Consider the following 18,281-nt stretch of genomic DNA (forward strand, 5'->3'; position numbering starts at 1 on the left):
TTGGTATGCGTTGAATTATGTGCTAAGCTATAATATCTGATATTACTTGTGCATGTACCCTCTGAATTGTAAAGTGCTGCAGAATATACTGGAACTATTTAAAACACCATTCAAAAAAAAACAGAAAAAAAGTCACAGCAGAATGCACGGTGGCTCCGTGGTTAGCACTGCAGCCTTGCAGCGATGGAGTCCTGGGTTCAAATCCCACCAAGGACAACATCAGCAAGGAGTTTGTATGTTCTCCCCGTGTTTGCGTGGGTTTCCTCCCACATTCCAAAGACATACTGATAGGGAATTTAGATTGTGAGCCCCATCGGGGACAGTGATGATAATGTCTGTAAAGCGCTGTGGAATAAATTAGCGCTATATAAAAATAATGATTATTATTATGAGAGGAAGAAAAAAAAAACCTCTCACAATATTGAAGCATCAGTGAGCTGGCTAATGATGTCTTTTTGCGTGGCCATGCAGACTTCCTCAATGTCCTGTAGTAATATCAGCGATTCCCAGAGGAGAACAATTTATATGACAGTCGTTTTTCATCTCCAGAGTCACTTGGAAAGTCTCTCCTGTAGAGTGTACGCTCTCATGGTCAGTGGGATTCCAGCTCCCACAAAGCGTAAGCTCTTCTGGTGAGCAAGGTTTCCTCTCTAACTCCCATGTGTATTTCTTGGAGCCATTACAATTATTATGGTGTACAAGTTTGCCGTTTAAAAAAAGAAAAATATTATATATATATATATATATATATATGTATATATATACACACACATATACACACACACATACATACATACACACCGTATGATCTAATTAATTCTGGGAATATTCTCTGTTGCTCACATCTTAGCTCTGTTCATCATTAGAAGTCAGGTCAGTTGTGCTACTGAAGGTCTAGATAAGGTAGGACTTTAACACTATGGAGAAACACTGAATTGGGGGTAAAAATTTCTGGCGTAAAACACACACAAAAAGTCAAAAATTCTGGGACTTCACATTTTCATGCCAGTCCCGGCAAGATCTTCCAAAGTGAATGTATCGGGATGGAGGAGGACACCAGATAAATTCTTCCAGAAGGTAAGCCACTTTACTGGCACAGCCCATGTCAGAAATGTACTCCAGTACTCCAGAGTAGCATTTTTGGAGATCCGTGTACTCTAGTCATACAGGAAGGAAATGTGGCTCAAAAAAAAGGCCTCCCCAGCCGAGGTTTCATTAATAAATTGCTACTATATAACAGACACTAAAGACATTTCCAAACATATTCCCTTTACTACATGCCAATCTAAAATTCTGGAGATAGATTAAAAGATTAAAAGGGCATTTTGGTCAATTGTTTATGCAATTTCAGAAAGGACAAACCTACAAACGGACATGTTCTGAGAAGGTTTATGGACACCCAGCATTGGTTCATGAGCTGGAAGTTCTTGTCATGTCCCGTAGTAATTTCTTTATTGCCTGTGGTTTAAAACTTTCCAGTTTAAAAAGAAACGAAACACAGGCAACAACCATTTATCACTTTTTACAGCTGGTTTTGGCTTCCTCTTTGGAGCTCAGCAGGAATCTATCAGCTTTGGCTCATTGTGAAACCTTCTAATTTTTTTGTATATATTTTAGCGTAGGTTATAAGGACATGAGGGCCTATCTGCCGTGAGGCTGTATCATCTGTACATTAATCATTCAGGAGAAAAGTGAAATAAATGCCAGGAGGAGAACTAGCTGGGCACATTCGGCTGGCAGCTGTATCCAAGCCCCGCTGTATGCTCAGAAACACAGTGTACCTTTCTATTTATCAGATCAGCACTCAGGATACAAGAAAAGATAGGTTACGTGGGGAGACTGGAACGAAAGTGGATTTACATACCAGCTTCACATTCCCCTTACCATCCTAATCACGTTCTTCACAGCTTCCTAGTTCTGGAAAAAATATGTATGGACGCGCATTCTAATTTCCTCACTGCTCTTCTGATCACCGTCCTATGGTGTGTACTTATAACTCAGCACTGTTCAGTTTGACAAATGGTCCTGTTTCCCAGCTGTCAGAAATGAGTTCAAACAAGTAAAATTCAATAGCAAAAAAAAAAAAATAAATAATATAGACGAGGAAAAAAAAAAAAAAAAAAAAAAAAATAGGTCAGTGGGTGGTATATCGATACAGACATCAAACACACACGGGTAAGGTACTATACACTGGATAGCATTATACATTATGGAATGAGCTAGGATGACAAGAATTTCTATACACATTTGACGTCTAATTGGATTTTTAACGCAATTTTATTATGGAATAGGCCTATTTCCAGTAATAGCATGAGCTGTAAGAGAGAGCGAAAAAGAGAGAGAGAGAGAGAGAGAGAGAGAGAGAGAGAGAAAGAAAGAGAGAGAGAGAGAGAGAGAGAGAGAGAGAGAGAGAGAGAGAAAAAGAGAGAAAGAGAGAAAAAGAGAGAGAGAAGAAAAAGAGAGAGAGAAAAAAAAGAGAGAGAGAGAAAAAAAAGAGAGAAAAAAAAAAGAGAGAGAGAAAAAGAGAGAAAGAGAAAAAGAGAGAAAAAGAGAGAGAGAAAAAAAAGAGAGAGAGAGAAAAAAAAAGAGAAAAAAAAAAAGAGAGAGAGAAAAAGAGAGAAAGAGAAAAAGAGAGAAAAAGAGAGAGAGAAAAAAAAGAGAGAGAGAGAAAAAAAAAGAGAGAAAAAAAAAAAGAGAGAGAGAAAAAAAGAGAGAGAAAAAAGAGAAAAGAGAAAAAAAAGAAAAAAGAGGAGAGAAAAAGAGAAAAGAGAAAGAGAAAAGAGAGAAAGAAAGAGAAAAGAGAGAAAGAGAAAAGAGAGAGAGAAAAGAGAGAAAGAAAAGAGAGAAAAGAAAAAAGAAAAAGAAAAAAGAGAAAAAGAAAAAGAGAAAAAGAAAAAGAGAAAAAGAAAAAGAGAAAAAGAAAAAGAGAAAAAGAAAAAAAGAGAGAAAAAGAAAAAAGAGAGAAAAAGAAAAAAAGAGAGAAAAAGAGAGAAAAAGAGAGAAAAAGAGAGAAAAAGAGAGAAAAAGAGAGAAAAAGAGAAAAAGAGAGAAAAAGAGAGAAAAAGAGAAAAGAGAGTGATATCTGGTCCAGAGATGTAGATCTGTGTGTCATCAGCATAGAGATGATACTGAAAGCCATGAGATTCTATGAGCTGTCCGAGGCCGAAGGTGTAAAACGGAGAAGAGCAGGGGCCCTAGGACTGAACCTTGAGGGACTCCGACGGATAGGGGGCGCGGTGAGGTGGTGTGCGAATGGGAGACGCTGAATGTCTGGTTTGCTAGGTATGACGCAATCCAAGATAGGGCCAAGTCTGTGATACCAAGAGATGAGAGGGTCTGTAGTAATAGGGAATGGTCCACTGTGTCAAAGGCAGAGGACAGGTCCAGGAGGAGGAGGACAGAGTAGTGTCGCTTGGCTGCTAGTAGGTCATTGGTGACCTTAGTTAGGGCAGTTTCAGTGGAGTGGTGTGGCCGGAAGTCGGATAGCAAGTGGTCAAGGAGGGAGCAAGAAGAGAGGTGGGAGGATAGTTCAAGATGGACCTGTTGTTCCAGTAGTTTTGAGGCATAGGGGAGAAGTGATATAGGGCGATAGCTAGATACAGAGGATGGGTCAAGAGAGGGCTTTTTGATGATAGGTGTGATTGAGGCATGTTTAAAGCTTGAGGGGAAAACACCAGTTGTTAGTGATAGGTTGAAGAGATGGGTTAGGGTTGGGATGAAGACTGTGGTGAGGTTTGGGATGAAGTGGGATGGGATCGGGTCAAGTGCACAGGTAGTGAGATGTGATCTTGAGAGTAGAGTGGAGAGTCGATCTTCTGTAATGGTGGAGAATTTGGTTTTGGGGGAGGACGGCAGGGCAGGTAGGAGGAAGGGCACTGGGGGTTGTTGACCAAAACTGTCTCTGATGTTATCAATCTTCTCCTTGAAAATGAGGCAAAGTCTTCAGCTGAGATGAGTGAAGAGGGAGGAGGTGCTGGGGGACCGAGGAGAGAATTGAAGGTGTTGAATAACTTAGCCCTTAGCCCTATCAGACGGGTATTGCTGGGGCAGCAGCTCGAAATGTAGGCGGCACTGGTTAAGAAACACCCGGAACAATTTGGGATCCCCGCTATACCTAGGAGGCTTCCCCAAACGTGGCGGTGGGTGAAGTGCAGGGTCGCGGGGCGGGGCAGAAGCCACTGCGGATGACTGCAGGGACTGCAATCGGTCATCAACAGACTCAATGTAATTTAGAATATGGGACTGGGTATCACACTGCTGCGCGAGCTCCTGCTGGAGTCTCGCAAGCAGAGGGGCGCTCCCTAGATCAGATGTTTGAATGGCGGATAACCGAGTGTCCATGGACTTCATAAAAGACATAATCCGGGTTTGGTTCTCCCGCAAAACGAGTAATTCTTTTTGTGTGGCTGCTGAGGCACCAGCGGGGTCCATGGCCTGATTATACTGTCAGGAGTAGCAAGAGACTGTCAGGAGTAGCAAGAGTGGACCCTCTGGGTCACGGTACAGGGATCCCTGGGGCGAGCTGGCCAAGTGGTGCCGACCCCTATACAGGGACCGCTAGGAGCAGGCCCGAAGAAGTCAAACACCGCAACAGCTGGTACCAAGAGGGGCGGCTCAGGTGCGGATGAGACAACCAAGGCAGAGGGTCAGGAGCGACCCGAGTCAGGAGCGACCAGATGGGGCCAGAGTACCGTACGGAAGGCACACAATCAGGTGCCTCCATGAGGGAGGAGCCGCCTAATATACCCTGTGATGGAGCTTGATTGGTAAATCGCTCCACAGGGCTGGTGCAGAAGGGGTTAAGTGAGGGCAAGAGCGCACACCCGTGGCCTAAGGCACATGCCCGAGACAGGAGCAGAGGAGGAGGAGCAAGCCTTGAGCAGAGCTGCAGGACGGGAGACCAGGGGTGCCGTGCGGCGGCTGGAGCTGTGAGCGGGGAGCCAGGGGGAGACCCAGGGAGCAGGAGCTGGCAGAGCGGGACCCGGCATGACAGGTGACACCGGCCCCGACCTGACAGGCGGCGCTGATACCGACCTGACAGGCGGCGCCGGCGTGACAGGAATCTTTTTCTTTGCGGCAACGCTTTGCCTGCTCCATGTCATCCAAATACTTGTCAAAGTCAAACTCCTCATCTGATGAGGATGAAGATATGGCAGCAGTAGCACTGTCAGGACCCAAGTCCTCTTGCACCTGGCAGTCATCCTGTAGGCCACTCATCCTAACTGCTACCTCAGTCAGAGCTTATTTTCCTTTAGTAAGCTGTTGATCATCAAGCAGTATACGATGACTTGGGTCCACAAAAACAGCTGCCAGAAAATTTTTATTTTCCCAATAGCTGTGTCTCTCTCCGTTTCATTGAAGCAGAAATGCCATCTGCGATTAAACCTCCTCTTAGGGACAGGCAAAATTGCAAGTTCTTCCACTCCCTTATGAAAATGCCAGGAGTTAAATCCTCAGCTTGTAATTTTTTAGTCACGGTAAATGGGTGATTAAGCAATTCCTTCAATTCAGCCACCTGTGTCCATTGACCTTCATTTAGGGTTACCTGAAGTTTCACCATATCTATAAGAAACTGTTTTAGTTCAAGCAATGGCTCAATCATTAAATAAGTGCTGCCCCACCGAGCGGCTTGATCGACAATTGCCCCTTTCCCAGCACGTCTCTTCAAGATGGAATCAATTTTAGCGGTTCTGGCAGCAATAACCAATTTCCTCACTTTTCCAATCAGATTTCCAGCATGTCCCTCTTGCAGACTCTCTCTTATTGCCAACTGCAGCATGTGCACAACAGAGCGCATGTGATGAATATGAAAGTGTTTTGAAGAAGCTTCAACAAGATCATCTATTTCTACAGTATAATTTTGCTGTTCTTCTGTTGTAATATCTGTGTCATGATCCAGGTTTGATCTGACAGTTTTAAATGCACAAGTGAACTTTTTTCCCCTTGGCTGTGTGCCAAAGTGTGGTGTGATTGCCCCCGGTGGCCATTAGAATTATTGCACTGTGGTGTCGTTTGTTCTAAGTTGCCCCAGTGGTGGTGAGCGGTAGTGCACTTTAGTTTCTTTGGTTAAGTGCACGTAATTATAATGCAGGTGTGAATGCTCTATAAAAGAGTGTCAGGTGTATCAATCATGGTTGGTGATAGGTCTTCAGTTAGTCATTCACAAGTAAGCCTGGGTGAAAGACGGAGCTGAACAAGAGTCCTAGGCAGCCCAGCCAGAGGGGACGAGTGGCAGCTATGGAGTCTGCAAGGAGTGCTGGCATGGATTGATGGAGTCCAACGATGGGGTCTGCAAGAAGGGCTGGCATGGCGTGGTGGAGTCGCAGTTTAGGTTGTCAGCAGGAAGTGCTTGCATGGCTTGGTGGAGTGGCGACTATGGTGAGAGTTGCACTCAGCATGCTGGACTTGGTTGCTGAAAACTGGACTCAAGCATGCTGGACTTTTTGGCAGAAGCTGGACTCATCTTTGGGACTCTGTTTACTGGGCAGCTGCAACTGGTGGTGGACTCTGCTCCAAGGCTGCACTATGGTGATGGATCTGGTTATGGTGATGGATTCTGTTGAAGGAGAAGATGCACGCAGGTGGTGGGCTCTGTTGCGGGGAGCATAAGCAACAGAGCAAAGCTAAGTGGTGTTCCCCTGTATTGTCATTTTCCCTTGTGCGTGTTTAGTGCAGTGGTGGGATTAATTTCCGCACCGACCAATTCCCTAGTGAGGGTTTAGGTGCAGGGCGAGTCAGGGTTTTGAGGTTCCTGTGCGTCGCCCGGGGCGGAACCGGCATAGGGAACGTTAGGAGTGCAGGGACACTGGCTCAGGGGAATACAGGAGGTCTCCACGTCCCTATTCCCTATCGCAGGGCCCACCATTGTTATTGTTACCCAGGTTTCCCCTTTATTTTTTAAATTCGCCTTCCTGGAGGTGGGGTTTCCAGACTACTGTATATAACGTGTATTACCTAAATTCGCCAGTTGGAGGCGGTGTATCCAGATGCATGTTTTATTATTTAAATTCACCCTACTGGAGGCGGTGTATCCAGGGTCACGCATGTCATGGGTTCGCCTTGCGGTACTCGCTGCGTCCAGACATGTGACCGTGACAATCTGTTTGTTCCTCAGTTACATGAACAGCACTGTGGGCCTTCCATCTCAAACATACTGAATCCTAAATTTTCTTCTAGCTGTTGTTCATTACTCTCATTCATCAGTTTAATTGTACTTATGTTTGAAGCATTGTACATTACAATAGCAAGAACCTGTTCTTTTTTGAGTTTGTAATCTTGCAGGACTTTTTCCACTAAAGCTTGGAGAAACTGGCTGCTGTGATGAGCAGTATCTTTTACTGCCAGTGTCTTGGTAACAATTTCCTTGTTGTCACAAACATATCGAACATTGATGGCAAAATAGTTCACTGTATGACGTGTGCAGACATCCATTTTAAGAACCATGAAGCGTCATTTGAGAGTCTTTTTAAGATCTTCCTTTTGTTTAAGGGCTTCTTCAATCACTAATTTTCTAATACTTTCTCTTTCCAGAGAAACACCAAGTTTGCGGGCAATTCCTCCATCAAAAGCTGTAAATATTCAGCACATTCTGCATTGAACTACTGTGTCCAATTTATTATGTATTTTAGGAGTCGGTCCATTTTATACCGACTCCAACTCAGTCTCCACCAAAATGAGCTCCGACTCCACAGCCCTGAATGCAAGTCTATGGGGAAAACGGTGGATTTTGACTGACGTCAAACAACTGAAGTATGAAAGAGGCCTAAACAGGAACCTGGCCTTTGCAGTAGGGGACCTGGGCTTTGTCCACAGAGTAGCTGCTAGCTGATGGAGAGAGTTGACAATAAAATGGGACAAATAGCAGGATTAACAGGCAGAAACTGGTTTAGGTGGAGAGCCAGTGTCACGTCCAAGAGGATCAAGTGAATATTTAGGCAAAAGAGGGTGTCGGGCTAGTACAAGGTCGAATCCAATAAGTCAAACAGCAAAGGAGGAAGAAATGACCATAAGCATTTTAGTCAGAGAGGTGGAACAGAGGCAGGCTGTGCTGGAGTGAGGCTAGTATCTTGCAACTAGCCATTTGTCAGAGGAATGAAATGCTACTTAAGTTTATTATGCACGTTCCTCAATCCTATGTGCTTATAAATAATAGGATAAGCTCAATAAAATTAAATTGTCATTTCAAATATTTGGCTGTAATTCCCTTGCAGTCAGTCAATGACTGCTTGATGTCTGGAAGACACCCACACACCCCAACATCACCACCAGATGCTAAGATTTTTCCATAGAGCTGATCAGCCAGGCTTATAATCTGCAGTTGTTTTTCCACCAAGCACATTTTGCATTACATAGTTACACAGTACGGATGAAGAAAAAAAAAAACAAAAAAAAAAAAAACCTTTTCTTTTAAAAGGAGTTTTCCCACAAACAAATGTTTATTTTAGTCTATAGATCTTGGAATAATAACTTCCACAATTGACTGTGTTTAAATAAAATGTTTCTGTGCTGAGATAATCTTATAAATGTGCCCCTGCTGTGTACTGTGTAATGGCCGACAGGAACATGACCTGATCATACCACAGCTCCTGGGCAGGGAGGACGGGTGTAAAGAGTATGCAGACAGGACAGCGTGGGATCACAGATGATTTTTCTTGTGCGATAAAAGCATTTCCCTGCCTGTCTTTAGACAATGGTATTACTTCAAAGAAAAATTTGTGATTCCATTCTGTAATGTCTGTATACTTTTTTTTTTTTTTTTTTTACTTGCTCCCTTACACAGGAGTTGTGGTATTATCAGACCATGTCCCTGTACGGTCAGACACAGCCATTACACAGTACAGGCACATGTATAAGAATATCTCAGCACTGGAATATTTTAAAAACCTCCAATTGTGGAAGTTATTATTATTCCAAGATCTATAGATTAAAATAAAACTTTTGTTCATGGGAAAACCTCTTAAGTTTACCTGAAAGATGGGAAAGTATTAAGGGAATGGAGTTGAGGTACATCATAAACCAAGTCTTCCTTAAGCCTGACATGCCTAGAGGACATATACTTGACAAAGGCCTATTGCTGGTCGAACGTCGTATTTGATCATGGCGGAATAAAGCTTTTTTTCTATTACTACACCTGGATTAGACGTTGTTCTTACTTTTTTTTTGAATGCCTAAGTGAGGAGACTTAAGCAGCAATGCTCAACTGTGAAATATGCAAATTGTCTCTTCAACGAGGAAGAGAACTAGAACTCTAGTGCTACCTATAGTAGGAGCAATAATAATAAATAATCTTTTTATATAAAGCGCTAACATATTCCGCAGCGCTTTACAGTTTGCACACATCATCATCACTGTCCCCGATGGGGCTCACAATCTAAATTCCCTATCAGTAGATTTTTGGAATGTGGGAGGAAACCCACGCAAACAAGGGGAGAACATACAAACTCCTTGCAGATGTTGTCCTTGGTGGGATTCGAACCCAGGACTCCAGTGCTGCAAGGCTGCAGTGCTATCCACTGAGCCACCGTGCTGCCCTGTGACTGCAATCACAAGGCTCGTTCGTTAGAGAGTCGACATTAACGTTTAGTATTGCTACTTCCTATAGGTAGCACTAGAGTTCTAGTCCTCTTCCTCTCTGAAAAGACAATTTACACATGTACATAAGAATTTATATTTCTCAAGATCTCCTTCTCTACTCCCCCCTTATCTCTTCTTCCCACAACCGCATACAAGATTTCTCCCGTGCTTCCCCCATACTCTGGAACTCCCTGCCGCAACACAACAGACTCTCACCATCAACGGAAACCTTCAAGGAGAACCTGAAGACCCACCTGTTCCGACAAGCCTACAGCCTGCAATGATCCTCGGTCTACTGAACCACCGCACGACCTGCTCTACCCTCTCCTACTGTATCCTCACCCATCCCTGTAGACTGAGCCCACGCGGGCAGGGTCCCCTCTCCTTCTGTACTTGTGTGCCCCTTGTCTTACACATGTTTATTATACTTGTCTATATTTCCACTTTTCACATGTAAAGCACCATGGAATAAATGGCGCTATATAAATGCATAATTTCTTTTTTCCTAAAAAAGCATTTATGCCCTATTTGAAACCATCAACAAATAAACAACCCCTCCAACATACAATGCCTGCATATTATTAGTACACAGAAGTATAGCTGTACATTTATCTACATTGGCATCTACTTGGCAGATTAAGTTCAAACACTCAATTGGTTGATATGCTTATGACACCCCATTATATACACACACACCTTTCTCCTGACATCACCCTCGCATTACTACAAAATACATTGTCTGCATGTCTCTAACATCAAGTACTTCCTATACTTGAAACGGAATCTCCAAAACTGAATTTCTTGTGTTTCCTCCTTCAACTAACCTATCAATACCCGATACTACAATTGCCTTGGGTGGTTCAACCAAAACTCCTAATTACGCGCGCTGTCTCAGGGTCATATTTAACACAGAACTTTACTTTATTCCCTATATTCAATCATTCACTTACTAATGTCACCTTCATACAAAAACCATCTACAGAAACGGACTCTCTCACCTTTGAAACCGCAAAAGCTATTACTGTTGCCCTTTTTCACTACTGCAACTCTCCACCGAACTAGTCTTCCTCTTAGGCCTCTTTCACACGTCAGTGTGTCCAGTATGTTTGGTGACCGTTTTCACACGTACCAGAGACACTTGCACACGTAGACAAATTCAACTGAATGGGTCCGTACGCATGTCAGTTTGCTTCCACGTACCATGTGCCCGTGGGCAAAATACACTGACATGTCCGTTTTTTGTTTTTTTTTTACTGCAGCATGTGCCGCAAAATGATCCGCACACAGACGACACACAGGGATGTCATCCGCGTGACACTTACCGATGCCTGAGAAGCAGTGGTACAATTAGCGCTGTTCCCCAGCGCCGGGTGCTGAAGACAGCCCTCATCATTCTCCCCTGCACTGCCAACGAAAAGTAGAGAATGATGAGACATATTCAACTGATAACAGCGACAGTAGGCAGTGATGGGACTATTACTTCCATCAGCTTACACCTGTTGCCGCTAATAACAGTGAGAGCAGGCGGAGGCTGATGGTAGTATTCATCATCCACTGCCTGAGCTATAAATAAAAAAAAAAAAAAAAAAAAAAAAAAAAAAAAAAAAAAAAAAAAAAAAAAATCTGGCATGGGTTCCCCTGTATTTTTGGTAACCAGCCAGGCAAAACTGACAGCTGACCCCAGCCCTCAGCATTAGCATGGCTGGTTATCAAGAATAGAGGGGTTCCTAAAAAAAAAAAAAAAAAGGTTGTACCCCCACTCATTTTTGACAACCAGCTTTGGTAAAGCGGACAGCTGGGGGCTGGTATTCTCAGGCTGGTAAGGGGCCATGGATACTGACCCACCCAAGATTACAAATAGCAGCCCGCAGCTGCACAGAAAAGGCACATTTATTAGATGCTCCAATTCTGGCAATTTGCGCACTTCTTTCCACTTGCCCTGTAGCAAGACCCCGCACAGATTTTATTAAAATATTTTACATTTTGAAAAACAGTGTGGGCAGCCACCAGCTGTCAGTTTTACCTAGCAATTTATAGAAAAAACAGGGGAACCAATGCTTTAATTTATTTTATTGTGCAGGTGGTGGGTTATGAATACTCACATCAGTCGCTGCCTGCTCTCATTGTTATTAGCTGCAGCAGATGTAGGCTAATGGGAGTAATAGTCCCATCAGCCCTCGCCTACTGTCGCTGCTATCAGTGGAATATAACTCATCATTCTTCCCTGCTCGCCGGCAGAGCAGGGGAGAATGATGAGAGCTAGTCTTTGAAAAAGAGAAGAGAGTGAACTGCACCAGAATGGTCTTATTCACACTTTGCATTTAATGCTGGATCCTTTAAGTAAACTGAATGTATACACAGCATATTCAACTGGTGTTCGGTGCTCAAAGAAAGAACATTACTATAGTCAATACAAAAAAGAAGAAAGGCTTGCTGCACTCATCACGTTGAAAGTTGTTTTATTTCATGTGTGCGACAAAAACTTTGATGAGGACATGCAGGCTAAGGAGGCATGCGGGGAGTGCAAGGATGTGGATAACGGCCCTTTTGCATAAATCGCTTCAATGGGTCCAGGTGAATAAGAGAATGATGAGAGCGATCTTCAGCACCCGGTGCCGGGGAACAGTGCTAACTATACCACCGCTTCCCTCGTGCCGGTACATGTGGTACTGATGCGGCACACGGTTGCCTCACGTGTGCCGCAAGTATTACACACACATCTCCGGGCCAGTTCTTGTAGAGCTCCATCGGCCCAACTTGTCATTCCCTCTGTATTGCGGCATCTGCCCCTGAAAAGGGTCTTTTCCTAGAGCTTCTAGGTTCAGGCAGGACTTTCTTTTTATCCGAGGTCTTCAAGGGCTGGTCCAAACATGCATTTCCCTTTAAAGGGAATGGAGCACAACTTCATCTTTGAAGTTAGATCCCCACTGCAGGATATTAACCAGAGTGTAAGTCTCAGAGTTTGACAAGCCAGATGATCTTGCTGCCAGTCTAACATTCTGCTAGAAACCCCGTCGCCTTCTGGTGGACAGATAGTGAGGACATTCAGGAGTCTCTCTGTCACGATCCATTTTTGGATAGATGTCAGATCTGGATCCTTATATATAACCTTTTTTCCTTTCAGGCCATCGGGGGTTAACATCAGTTTTTGCCCCTGGTGGCCGCTGGTGTAATTGCATGGCTGGTCTATCTGTTGAGGCAGGTGGAAACCACTCCCACCTTCCTACATAAGCTCACTAGGTGCACCAGCTAACGGTTGGTGATATTATTCCTCGTTGGAGGCCAACCAAGCTGGAGTCAGGAGCAGGCTGTGTTGCAATGGAGCTCCAGCTATTTCCTTGTTCTGGTGCCTAACTCTGCTGTTTGGTGCTTAGCAGCAGATAAAGCGAAGTTTTTGTTTTTCAGTTGATAAAACCCTGTGGTGTCTGTTTTACCTTTGGTTTTTGGTGCAGTTCACCGTTTTCCCTGTCTCACCTCCTGGGGAGGGGGTTGGGGGTTTAGCTCAGGGCTAAACAGGAGATAGGGAGAGGTCGGGGACTTGGGCCTCACTGACATCAAGTGTACCCCAAGTTAAGGAAAGTCAGGGCACCCCCTTAGCTTGAGGGGCAGTTCAGGGGCCCAGGTACCTCATCCCCCCCCGTTTTCCCACTACTGCCCCGTGACACTCTCTAGGAGTACCTCTAGACAGATGTTCTTCCACCTGCATAAGCCAACAGGATATTGACCTTGCTACACACGTAGAGACGACATTGGTATTTAGTAGTGCCACCGAGGTCTCCCAGGATTTCCTTAAAAAGAACATCCATCTTGTGCTCTAGAGGGTCTTCCAGCTGCGAGGAATCATCAAACTGCAAGGTGATTTTCTTGGCTACTCGTGCAAGCTGGAGATCTACCTTTAGTATTTCTGACCAGTATTCCATAGTATCATTGTCCACCGAGAACCTCTCAGCTCGGCGGGAGTTATTATTTTCTCTGGGTATTCCCACTCCTCCAATACTAGGACCTGAATATTTTTGTGGATGGGAAATACTTTATTTTCCTTGATCAGAGACTGCCGAACATCTCTTCATGTACTGTCTGGGAAGTCACCATAATGAGCTCTTCCATGTTCTCTGAGGATAAGTAATCTGGGTTCTGTCGATGCAGAGTGGGAAGAACCTGGAACCTCGATAACACCACACAGGGCTGGTCCTACTTTTAGGAGTCTTCCTTATCCGGGGCTCTTTTAAGGGCAACTGGATCCAGCTCTTGTCCTCTCATTAGAGGATCTCCTTCCCCTGATGTCCAGGTGTGAGTGCAGGTCTCCAACACCCATCAATGCTCATTAGCGCTGTTTGCTCGTGATGCAATCCAGCCTGAAACACAAGACACCTGAAGCCATGTCATAATCCGGAGACTGGCGTCTGACGTTACTTCCGGCGACCGATATGATGTGCACACGCTCCATCGCGACACGCCTGAAGGTTCCTGGAGACCGGCGTGTCTCGCTCCAAGAGGAGGAGGAGGGGGGAGAGAAGATGGGCTGGAGAGCTCAGAGGCCTCCAGCCCGAAGAACTCCTCAGACCTTGCCTGTAGGTGCGGACTGGAGGGGAGTCCCGAGTCCCTCATGGAAATCGGAGAAGCGTTCTGGGAGGAGAGGCAAGTCTGCTCGGTCCCCTGATTCCTGGCTATCATTAATTTTCCTGGGTTCCTGCAGTCAGCACAGCACACCCTCGGATGACCTCATAATCCCTGATAGGGACAGGAAACTACATTGGAGGGAGGATGTAGGAGGGGCTATTTGTCCTCTTGTGTTTCCTGTACCTATTAGGAAGAGGTTACATACTTCGGTGTGCTGTCGTAGGGGGTTATTAAAAATAAAATAGTAATTTTCTCTATTTAAGCCCTATACTCTAAACAGAGCCTTTCCCACATGTATTTAGCCATATTGATAGGATAAGGTCTAAATGGTTAGAGCCCCAGTTATCATGGCGTAATCTGTTTTTTTCAAAGTATTGGTGTCCATAAATGCATAGGTACTCTCCATTATACTTAAGAAACAGCAAGTGAAAATATTTAAACACAAAAAAATAGAGAACACTTCTATAAAATCGTGTGTCACATCCCAAACACAGACATTCCAGGAAATCAGATTTCATAAAAAGGCACCAACATTACACAAGGCTACAAGGCTCCAGGGCCAATCTACTTTCTCAAACAGAAAAATAGCCAGACTAATACTAGATTGGCATGCAAACTCATTTGAGGGACGATTTTCTGTTAAGCACTGGGGTCAAGCTGAAATTCATTTACATTTCCAGTTCATTGCATCTTGTTCAGATTTAAACATTAACACCTACAATATCAAAATTCACGTGCTTTCTAAAACCTGTTGTTAACAGATGCCAAATAGATTTAAATCCAATTTGTACCTTACTGATGAAACAGGCAAGAGGTTAGAGAACCTTGCTACACAGGTAATAAATTACTTCAATATCAGGAACATACAGTGTCGAGTGCAGTAAAGATTTCAATCTTAAGCTGTTGCTACTGGAACAACGTGGAAGAGGCGACATATCAATTACTCTATGTACAATCAAGGGAGGGTTGAAAACTATTAGATGAGGCCCTAATGTTCAACTATGTACAAAAATACAAAACCTTCTGTGACGGATCGCACAGTGGAAGGGGTGTGTTGACTTCACTCACCACTGGGAAGGAGAATGACCCAGCAGTGATCGGCTCTCTGGCGCCATCATTTATCTCAGGTCAGTCAGGGAATTGCAATGAGGGCAAACAGTTGCCAGAGAGGCTTCCCTTATAGCTACGAGTTATTGAGGGGGATATATATCACCAGTCCAGGCTGGGGATACATATGTAAACCTCCCAGCCGTCGCTGTCAGAGTTCCTCACTAACATAGTATGGTATCCTGCCACCAGTTCCTCGCTCGCTATAAGACCCATCCGACAACAGGCTTATATCGGTTCAGAAACCAGCCCCGGGGTAGCGCATAACCAACCGAGCGTGTGGACGTGGGGAATTCATGAATCGAGAAAAAAAAAAGAGCAGCCCAAGATTAATTTTATATTTAATTGCCAAAAGGCGCACTAGAAAAGACACAGGTATGTATATACAAGAACAAACATACAAGTATACAGTCAGGAGTGTAGTACAAGGGTAAGGTGCAGATAGATTACAATTACCGTGTGATGTAGCATGCAACCACAGGGTGGCGCTGATGAATCACAGGTGCAAATCCTTGTTACGCAATTCCCTGGCCGTGTCAGATAACGGGCCTCCTGCCAGTAGAAAAAACTGAGTCCAAAATGAGGAGCTGCCCATTATCCCCAAGGCTGCTCCCTCCCACATTCTGCGCCAACCCCTGAGCAGTGCATGCAACCTCTCTCCTCCCAAATCTGAGTGCATCATTTTCTGGCCAGAACCGTGGATGTCCATAACGTTCTGCCCGAAGCTCTAAATAGAATGACGAGGCCACTGAGTTCTGCTGGATTTTATCTATTCAGGGAGACCAAATACGGCTACTGTATTAAATTCCTGGTAGCTATGCTTTATAACTCAATAACACAGAGTTCTAGAGGTGGCTGCATCATATGGGCTTGTGGGGAAAGGAATGCAGATTCTGACTATTTGCTCATCTAGGTTCAGAAATATTGCATTCTTTTATTGTAGGCCATTTTCTAGATTCAAGATCTCAGAGCCTTGTGCTGCTGAACCTGGAATCTGTGGTGCCAAGATGTCTACGTGTCAGCCAGAGAGCAACAAAAAGGAAGCAGCTGGCTGGCAACTGCACAAGAGTTCATACCCCTGTGATAATTGCAGGACTTGGTGCTGGGGACACAGGGTCTATGCCTTTTGGTCCCCTCTGAGAGGGGAGTTTCAAAGGCCTATTGGCTTGAGCTAAAGAAAAAAAAAAAGAAAAAAAAAAGATATTGGGCTGCTCTGTCCAAGGAAGTGCCTTCGCTGGATAATGAGGTCCCATTGTTTGAGGTGTATTTGACTTGCAGTTTGGCCTGGGGGGAATGCCAAGTGTGGGGGCTCAGTTTGGAACAAGTATTTTTGGCCCAGATTCTGACAGGGAATTCCATCAGATATCAAAATGATATGAATATCTCACACCTTCCACCACTTCTCGTCACAAAATTATCTAAAAAGCTTGAATCTGTAGAAGACTTAGATGATGTACGTGCAATGTTTTCTCTCCTTCTTCTTAACATGGTGTGGGTGCTATCTGTGCACTTTCTTCTACATCATCATCTAGTATGGGGTTGAGGTGGATGGGAGTTTGAGGGAAAAGTATTCAGCAAATTTGCACCCACATCAGATCTTTTCTAACGACATGTGCACGCGATTCCTTTTATACGTGTGAGGACCTACTGAGCTTTTCAGGAGAAAGACAAATGCCAGAGCATTTTGTTCTGAGACGCCTTTTCTGTCATCTTTTAGCAACGTCTTTGGTCACAGGCTTTTTAAGCTGCCTGAAGAATGGACAGCTCACTTCTTTAACCCCTTCACCCCCAAGGGTGGTTTGCACGTTCATGACCGGGCCAATTTTTACAATTCTGACCACTGTACCTTTATGAGGTCATAACTCTGGAACGCTTCTATGGATCCCGGTGATTCTGACATTGTTTTCTCGTGACATATTGTACTTCATGTTAGTGGTAAAATTTCATTCAAATAACTTGCGTTTATTTGTGAGAAAAATGGAAATTTGGCGAAAATTTTGAAAATTTCGCAATTTTCCAACTTTCAATTTTTATGCCCTTAAATCACAGAGATACGGCACACAAAAAACTTGATAACTAACATTTCCCACATGTTTACTTTACATCAGCACAATTTTGGAACCAACATTTTTTTTTGTTAGGAAGTTATAAGGGTTAAAAGTTGACTAGCGATTTCTCATTTTTACAACACCATTTTATTTTTAGGACCACATCACATTTGAAGCCACTTTGAGGGGTCTATATGATAGAAAATACCCAAAAGTGACACCATTCTAAAAACTGCACCCCTTAAGGTGCTCAAAACCACATTCAAGAAGTTTATTAACCCTTTAGGTGCGTCACAGGAATTTTTTTGAATATTTAAAAAAAAAAAAAAAAATGAACATTAACTTTTTTTCACAAAAAAAATACTTCAGGTTCAATTTTTTTTATTTTACCAAGGGTAACAGGAGAAACTGGACTGCAAAAGTTATTGTGCAATTTGTCCTGAGTACGCTGATACCTTATATGTCGGGGGGAACGACTGTTTCGGCGCATGGCAGAGCTCAGAATGGAAGGAGCGCCGTTTGACTTTTTCAATGCAAAATTGGCTGGAATTCAGATCGGACGCCATGTCACGTTTGGAGAGTCCCTGATGTTCTTAAACAGTGGAAACCCTCTACAAGTGACCCCATTTTGGAAACTAGACCCCCCAAGGAACTTATCTAGATATGTGGTGAGAACTTTGAACCCACAAGGGCTTTACAGAAGTTTATAACATAAAGCCGTACAATTAAAAAATCATATTTTTTCAACAAAAATGATCTTTTCACCCTCAATTTTTATTTTTCCAAGGGTAACACCACCCTAAAAGTTATTGTGCAATTTGTCCTGAGTACGCTGATACCCCACATGTGGGGGTAAACCACTATTTGGGCGCATGGCAGAGCTCGGAAGGGAAGTAGCGCCATTTGACGTTTTTGGCTGGAATTGAGATCGGA

The 18,281-nt window shown here is 43.9% G+C and overlaps 1 protein-coding gene across 3 annotated transcripts in view; it reads right to left on the reverse strand.

Moving 5' to 3' along the window:
* Positions 1-18,281, reverse strand: part of PRODH (proline dehydrogenase 1) — a 211,723-nt gene that overhangs the window by 171,309 nt on the left and 22,133 nt on the right. The window lies entirely within an intron of this gene.

This window comes from Dendrobates tinctorius, unplaced genomic scaffold (genome assembly GCF_039654945.1).
Source record: "Dendrobates tinctorius isolate UK_male_01 unplaced genomic scaffold, ASM3965494v1 ptg000073l, whole genome shotgun sequence".
NCBI lineage: Eukaryota > Metazoa > Chordata > Amphibia > Anura > Dendrobatidae > Dendrobates > Dendrobates tinctorius.